Consider the following 9,348-nt stretch of genomic DNA (forward strand, 5'->3'; position numbering starts at 1 on the left):
CCAGAGGCTCAACCCTCTGATGATGTACATAATGTACAGGTTCCCTCTGTCAATATTGATGTTTCATCATCTCAACCAACTGCAGGCATTGTCAACCCCATCACCACCAGCCGATGAATCCTCACCAATTTTGGTGAGTTTTTCATCACCCTCTGATCAACCACCCTTTACCTCACACGAACCAGCCACTCCCTTTACCCCATCACCAACACCACCTCCATCACCAAAGTAATCAGAACCCACACCCATACAACAAGAACCCACAAACCCTCAAACAGAAACTACATCCCAACCAGAACGACCAATGAGCCAACCAGAACCACAAATAAGCCAACCATAACCACCCATTAGCCAACTTACCCAAACAGTGCTTGCAGATATTCCCTCATCCTCTAGGAAACCTCCAACCATCGATCGAGTGCAAGAAGTCATAGCACAATGAAGACCCTAAGGACAGATGAAGACCCTAAGGAGACATCCACTAGTGCCATCAAGAGAACTGTCATGATGGAGAACATCCATCAATACCTCTATCATGATTGTGACGAGCAAATAGTTCTCAATCCTCCCAACCTATCACCGGAATCGATGGACCTGCTTCGGCACAGATTCGTGAGACAGACGACATAATCGCCACAAGCCGTCTTCTCAAATGATGGAATCAAAATGATCCACGATATCAAGATGCAGACATTCGCGAATAGAGCCATCAAGTACATCGAGCACACTGTGGAACGCGAACATGGGATGATCTGCGTCTTCAATGACAATGATCTCATCAATCTCAATCCATGGGACTTGATTGAATTGTATGGCAACACAACTCAACATCAAGATCATGGGATACAGTACGGGATGGTGCAGCGAGCGATAATAGAGGCGATGGGGACACTTGTAAAGTTCAGAGCACAAAATGGTTTCCAAATAGCTCTGGAACTTGGCATCGAAAGACTAACCTGCACGACTCCAAATGAAGACTTCCATGGACTGCAGGAGACGCGCTCTGCTTCAGTGTTAAGTCAACCAAAACTTTGCTCGGTCTTCAAGAACGAGTACAAGGCAAAAAAATTCTTCAGATTAACTGAGGCCTTCAAGTATTCAACAGATACACTTGAACGATTTTAGAAGGTCATATGAGAGAGATTGGGCAGAGAGCATGTGCCAAGGAAAGAGGGACAAGAGTTGATTAATGGGATCTCCACAGTCATCCGTTACAGAGGACTGATGATGAGCTTTCGGAAAATATACAATGGAGACCATGATTGAGATGTAAAATTTTCTTTACCCTTACTTACTTCTGTATTGTACGAAACAATCCAATTTCAGAAAAATGAAAACTTTGGTAAAAGAATGTTTCTACTAGCTTAGTCTTTGTTTATTACATTCATTTATGTTTCATAGACTAACTATTGTTTATTTTTATTACTTAGGGGGAGATTGTTAGACCCCATAATTCTTATTGTAAAAGTAATGAAAAATGTACAAGTATGGAAGTCCACATGACCGATGGAAGAAGAGATGGAAAAGACCTAAGTGCTCAAGACGAACCAGAGATGCGATGAATGGTCCATTGGTGCGATGAACAATGCATCTTCATCACCCCTCTGGTTATTAGCACTTAGCATATTCAATAAGAGTTCAATCAGAGATATCCAAGTAAAGAAGAAACGTAAAGACTCCTGGTTGAACATACTACCTAGAAGACAGCTGAAGATAACTCATCGACAGCTGGAAATCGGTTACACAATGTAGTTAGAGATAACTCCTAAATTCTAGATAGGTATATTTTCCAAGAATATCTCATAGATATATTTTCACTAGATTGTTATCTCTTAGACTAGATTGCTAGTATAAATAGCTATCATATGTCTTGTAAATTATTTAATCCTTCTCGTTAAAGTTATTATAGTGAAATCCTTTGAAGCTTCATATTCTCCTGAATATTTTATAAGTTGTTCTACACTATTCTTCATTGATACGATAGATTTAGATTTCATAACATGAATCTTCGTGTTATATTGAGAGATCTAGGATCAACAAGATTTGACGAAGATCGGAGCCTACTGGATTTGGCCTATATGATCACATTACATGATTATCAGTCGGCTATAGTGGAGCACGTTGGATTTAAGATTTCTCTCACGAACCTTCAGCTGATGTTTGAAGTTATGACAACTAGTGCCATAGATTCCGACTGCTTAACTATAGATGTGAAAGAAAGATAGAAGATGATTGAAATGGCTCGTAATTTGAATGGCAAAATTAGTCTTGTTACCGGTATGTGGTCGTCATTGGAGAATATCGAGTATTTGTGTTTGAAGACTTTGTTCATATTTTTCTATTGTGTTTGAATTCAATTGATGTATTTTTGTTGGATATTTAAATGTGCTAAAATCGGATAATGGTATATTTTAGTTAAAATGATTTGTTGGTTTTATATATTCCATAATATAAAATTTTTGAGGGAAAAATAGAAAATTATACATATTTGAACGTTTGTCAATTTAACAAAACAAGTAGTATTATTGATTTAGACTTTAGCACTACCTCTTATCCAATTTCAACAATTTATACTTAGGGTTTTGTATTCCGCCATTTTTAGCCCTCAGAACTCAAATTTAAATTTTAATATACTATTTTAACCTCCTACCACAGTGATTTTTAAAGGATTTCTATTGGTTTTCTAATTGCCACGCATTATTTCTGATTAGGAAATTGTATTGTTTGTGAGTATGATTTTTTAATAGAAAATTAATTTTTGGTAATTGTTAATGTCAAATCAGTACTTTTTACTGATGTGTCAGTAAATAGTATTAGAAATTGTAGGGTATAATTTCTTAAGAAAAATGGTTTTATGTTACACCATATTTTTTGATGTTTTGTGAAGTATGTTTAAAAAATGAAATGTAATTTATATTACAATAATAATAAAATAACTTACACAATAAAAATATAAACTTAACACATATAAAATTACATCATTATTCATTTAAAACTTCCTAAAGTTGTTCGTACAAATTTTCTTGTGGTTCGGTTATTGGTGTGAGATCTATTTCCATCAGTTTCATTATTGTGTATTTTAATGTTTTAACATTTATTAAATATTGTTTTTAATATGGGTTTTTTTTCCTTTTTCTTGAATCAAAAACGTTTTATAAATTAAATTAAATATTTTTTATTTATTTTATTTTACTTTATTATAATTATTTAAATAATAAATTAATTGTTATTAAGTTATAGTAAAGAATATTAAATATAGTTTTGTAGTTCTTTAATTAAATTTTTTTTTATAATAATGAGTCATTTTAGAAATTAGTTAGGTGTCTTTGTAGTTAGAGTAATTTCTAAATAATTTCTAAAGCTGACGTGACACTTTAAAAATTATATTATAGTGGATACTATTTATACTACCTTTGTTGGTCCCGTTAGTGTCTACAAGATGTGTATAACAGTTTGTAGGGAGAGGGATGAATACAAATACAGTAAATTTTTCAAAATTAAAATATATATTGATAAAGAATGATCAATATAGATTTTACAAGATCGGTTGCGGAAAGATAAGGTAAATATAACCTATCTAAACAATCTAAGTTTACACACAAGTTCTTAGCAAATAGAGAAAAGATTTGCTGTAAAAGACTTAGAAGGATACTAGTTCTTTCTAGGTGAGAACTATTTTAGAATACAAGAAGGGATTCTAACTTGCTTGTGAAGATAAACGTATTGTGTTCTTAGATGTGTGTTCTTTTACTTATGAACATAAGTTAGGGTTCAAGAGTAAGTATCAATCATTATCTCTGCATGGAGATAAAACAGATCTATTTATACCCATTGCATTAAATGCACATTTAATTCAACACGTTAGAGTTTGAACACGTGTCAAACTTTTAAAGAAAGACTTGTCCTTTGCTATAGTGAATAGTACAAAAGTTTATTCATGAGCAAACATCCTTTCATGGAGTTCGTGGGTAGTAGAGTCAACTAATAGGCTCTGTACCGTACTATACTCTAGAAAGGGTATGGATTTTTCCTTTGTGTGTGCAAGGACAAGACAAAAAAATCTTGCTCAACAAGCTTCTTTTGATCGCTGAATATTGAAATAACCTAAAGGTCTCTTCAGCATTCGCTGAGGCTTGGGTAGTCTTCACACATGTGTAGACCAGGTTGTAATCACTGAATACCGCTTCAGATCATGAACTCGCCAGTCTCTAATCTTCAGTTTCAGTCTTCGACTTTTGTTGAAGGTTATTTAGTGTGAGTTTTGTCTTCTTGAAGTATCGATGTCGCTGATAGATTTACACTACATGTTCTCAACGATCACAGAACAAGCTCATTGATGATCGCTGGAACTGAAAGACAGAAATATAAATACTTCGTATAAGGTAAAAATGGATTATCATCAAATTACTGAAAGAGAGGATCAACAATCTCCCCCTATTTGATGATAACAAGGCAACATAAAGAAAGTTGTCTTATCAAATAACAATAAGGAAAAGTTACATATAAAGTACATGTCCCTTTTAATTGTTTTGGGATCTTTATAAGTGAGTCAGTCTTTACTTCGAAATTTTTCTTAAGTTTAAGTCTAAGAAAAATTTGAAAGAAGGGAAACTGAAACTGAAAGCATATTCACAGACTTATAGATTGTCAGTAAATGTAAGAGTAACACTGGAACTCATAGACTTGTGTCCCTATTACTCTTTTCAGTGATCATTTTCAGTGATGCACAAAAATACTTATATTAAATTCAAAGGAAATAATGCAAGTGTTTCAGTACATGTCTAGACTTACAAAATATAAGACTAATCACTGAAAATAAACATAGTACATAGTTTATTCAGTGAAAGAATGAAGTACAAAAGAAATAACTAGTCTAAGTTGTTCAGATTAATGTAACCAGGTACATCTTCTCCGAGCTCCTTTCGACGTCGAAATTCCTTTTTGATCCTATTGTCCATCGCTTCACCAAATACGTCATCGTTCATCCAATAACAGAGATATGCAAGATGTTTCATTGGGCAGAGATGCAACTCAGACATTCTTTGAAAGCTGACTTCGCCATCATAGTCAAGGAAAATAATTTCTTTCTCAAGCTTGAAGTGCACAGGGTTGGGTACATAAGGACCCTTTGCTGGCAGTGAGAGATTCAACATAGAGATGTCTAGATTCTTTGAAGCCTTCAGGACTTCATCTAAGGAGAACTTTGTTTCATGTTCATTCCTCAGGGATGGTCCATCATTAGGGCTTGAAGATCTTTTTCTTCTTCCTCCTTTCTTCAGCATAGGCACTTTAGGGACTGCGATATATCTTGAAACTTTCTTGATCAACTCGTTGATAAGGTCTTCAATAATCGTCTTATGTCTGGACTTTGAGCGCTGACTGGCCTATCCATACTCGCGAAGATAGGAGTGATACTCGATCATGGCCTCGAGATTGTTCCTAGTGATGAGCATGGAGAGCAGCATCCCACCATCTTTTGTTCGTCCGTTGATGCTGACGCTCTTGATAGGTGAGGACTGATCCTCTTATTAATGCTTGCTTTGCTCCAACGCTTGTCCCCTCAGCCAGCTTCAGGTTCTTCTCATGTTCAGCTTCTGCAAAAGATAAGAGCTTAGCTTGGGCCTGGACAACAGTCACCTTCTTTTTAGACTTTCTCTTAGGAAGAATGTTGATCCTCTCTCTCAATGATTTGATGATAATCCCTTTTCACTTATACGTTGTTTTTATGTTTTTGTCTTTTCAGCAGTCACCTTCTTTTTAGACTTTCTCTTAGGAAGAATGGTGATCCTCTCTCTCAATGATTTGATGATAATCCCTTTTCACTTATACGTTGTTTTTATGTTTTTGTCTTTTCAGTTCCAGAGACCTTCACTGAGTATGTTCAGTGATCGCTGAAGAACTTGCATTGTAAATCTATCAGAGACAGCAATACTTCAAGAAGACAACACTCACACCAAAGAACCTTTAGCAAACGTCGAAGACTGAAATTGAAGATTAGAGACTGGCGAGTACGTGATCTGAAGCGGTATTCAGTGATTACAAGCCTGTCTACATATGTGTGAAGACTGCTCAAGCTTCAACGAATGATGAAGAGACCTTCAGATCATTCCAGCATTCAGCGATCAAAGGAAGCTTGCTTAGCACGATTGTTGTTGTCTTGTCCTTATACACGCAAAGGACAAACACCATACCCTTATGAAAGTTGGTATGGTACGGAGCCGACTAGTTGACTCTATTGTCCACCAACTTTAGGAAAGGATGTCTGCTCTTGAATAGTGCTTTTTGTACTATTCACTGTAGCAAAGGACAAGCGTTCCTCTTAGGGCTTGACACGCACTCTAACCCTACCATATTGCATTAAATGAACATTTAATGCATTGGGTATAAATAAAAGTGTTTCTTCTCCATGCAGAGTGCGCGCAACTCACTCTCTAACCCTAATTCTTACTTCAAGCATTTTCTAGCTTAAGTAAATGATCTTCTCTAAAGCATTTCTTTTCTTGTATTTGCTAAGACTTAGTGTGTAACTAAAGATCGTTTAGATAGGTTTTTATCACCTTATCTTTCCGCAAACAATCTTGTAAAATCTGTATTGATCTTCTTTATCAATATATATTTTAAATTTGAAAATATTGTGTTTGTATTCATCCCCCCCTTCTACAAACTGTTTTACTATTCTTGTAGACCCTTAAGGGACCAACAAGTGGTATCAGAGCAGTATTTTCTCTCTCTCTTTCTGTTTAGCTGTTTTCTGTATTAGTTTATCTCCTTTCTTAAATAACTTTACCGCTTACAAATGGCTTTACAAATTACAAACACACACACACAAGATAATGGCTCTGTTGCCAAACATTCCCGGTTTGTCCGTGACAACTTTAGTCTCTGGAAGAACCAGATGTCCATCTTTCTGGAAGGTGTGGATCCTGAAATTCCACATTATATAGAAAATGGACCATATATTCCATTTGCTATTGCTCCGGCTGTTCCAGCAACAGCTACGACTGCCGTGATTCCTGAACGGCAGATTCCAAAGCTCTCACATCAATGGAGCGATGAGGACAAGAAGAAAATAGCTATAGACATGCGTGCTCAGTCTATAATAGTTATGTCTCTTCCTGAAGAGATTTATCACTCAGTGATGAAACTTAAAACTTCTAAATCCATGTGGGACACACTTTGTGTCCAATATGAAGAAACCGTTCAGGTTCAAGAGACCAGAAAGATCAATCGAGTAAGACAGTATGAAAGCTTTCTCTATGGAAAGTCTGAGACACTGTCTGAAGTACATCAAAGATTTAACTGCCTTTTTATTGATCTTAGGGCTGTCGACAGGGAATATTCTAATTCTGAAACTTTAACCAAGTTTCTATAATTAGCCTTCCTGAGTCTTGGGACACCTTTTCCATGTGTCTCAAGATGTCGAATGACATGTCAACTCTTTCTCTTTCTACTTTTTACGGGATTCTGCTTAACCATGAGCAATCTCGTCAACTGAAGAGGAATCTTGTAAAAGAGTCCAGGGAAATGAAAAGCTCTCATTTGGCTTTGATCTCTGAGTCTTCTTTAATTGAAACTTCTTCTACTCCTTTTGTTTCTTCTCTTCCTCCCGTTGTTATCATGGAGATAGATTCTTCTATCTCTGAGGACATTCCAGAATCTGATTTAATAGATTTTGATGAGTCCCTCGCACTCCTTACTAATTCATTTAGGAGGTTCGCCAGTAAGAGCAACTTCCGCAGATTTCCTCAGCTGTACTCAGGGGAAAAACCAAAGTCTGAAATAATAGACAAGGCTTCAGCTGTCTGCTACAACTGTCATCGGCCCGGACACTTTGCAGGTGATTGCAGATCAAAGAAGACTGCGACGCCATCCTCTAAAGCTCCTTCCTCCTTTAAGACCAAAGATGAGAAATACTCAAAACTGAAGGAGAAGTACAAGAAGATGAAGAAAAACTAGCGAAAGGCTAAAGGCCTTATTGCTGAAGAGCATGACTGGGCCGAGTCATCCGATGAATCATCTTCGAATGAAGAGGATAAAGCCTACGTCTGCTTGATGGCCATAGATGCAGATGAAGGATCTTCAGAAGGTCTACTTCCTCTGAGCTATCTTCTTCTTCTATTCAGGTATGTTTCCTGAATGAACCATCTTCTTCTTCTAGTCTTTCTGCACTGGATACGCTGACGGTTGACCTTTACAATGCCCTCAATGGCAAATCGAAAGCAGAATTGCTTAACGTTGATCTTCAAGAGCAATTGAAGATGCCATTCTAAGATCAAAGAACTTACCTTTGTCGAGGAAAATCTTAAAGATTAGGTTATTGTAAACCAAGCCATCATTGTTGAACGTGAGAAGGCTATCGCTGAGCGTGAGCGAGCAATCGCTGAACTCAAGGCCAAGAAAGCTACCATTGAAGGGTGGTGCAAAGCTTCCATCAAGGCCTCTGAGATCATTAACCCTCAGATCCCCGTCAAGATAACGACTGGTCTAGGATTCTCCTATGATCAGGAAGAATGTGTTAAAGACGGGTCCATGTTCAAATTTGGTAACTTCATCTCTTTTATTCCCAACACTTCTTCCTCTCAGTCCTCTTCTTTTACTGAGAGTCATCTTGAAGGAACTCCTTCGAGTTCTGGGTGCAAAGACAAAGGTAAATACGTTGTCACAACATCCCTTCCCAAGAAGTCTAACAAGTTTAATAGATCTAGGTCTATTCCTTCAGCTTGTAAAGCTTCTTCTTCTTTAGGGACTAGGAAATCTGAATCCCATCAGAAATCCAAGTCCAAATCAAGGTGAACTTTTCACCTAAGGAATCCAATTCCTCAAAGGTTCCTCCTAGAACCAATGAGAAGGGAATTCTTGGAGCTAGTCCCGCTTCTAGTCTAATACTTCATGGCCCTAAAGCTACTCTTAGCTTTAGGAAGTGTAAACACTGCGGTGAGAAAACACATATTGCCAGAAAGTGTCCTTCTGCCGCCAAAGCTGGTTCGCCAGCTAAGGGCAAGAAAGTAACCAAGGCTGAGAAATCAACCAAGGTGAAATCATCCACAAAGGCTACACTAGCAACCAAGGTGAAGAAAACCGTTGAAGCCTCTTCTTCAGGCTCAGCGAAGACAACTCCTACTGAAAAGTCTTCAGTATCAGACGTTGTAGTTCCTACCATTGAAGCCTCTTTATCAGGATCAGTGAAGACTTCCATTGAAACTACTTTAGTAGTGTTAGAGGTTGTTCCTATTTCCACTCAAACCTCCTCAGGTTTGGTGATGCCATCTACTGATGCTGGTTCTTCAGCATCATATGATGAAGCCTCTAACAAAGCTGGACCCCAATAGTTGGGTACCAATAGCATTC

This window comes from Cynara cardunculus (genome assembly GCF_001531365.2).
Source record: "Cynara cardunculus var. scolymus isolate 2C chromosome LG 17, CcrdV1, whole genome shotgun sequence".
NCBI lineage: Eukaryota > Viridiplantae > Streptophyta > Magnoliopsida > Asterales > Asteraceae > Cynara > Cynara cardunculus.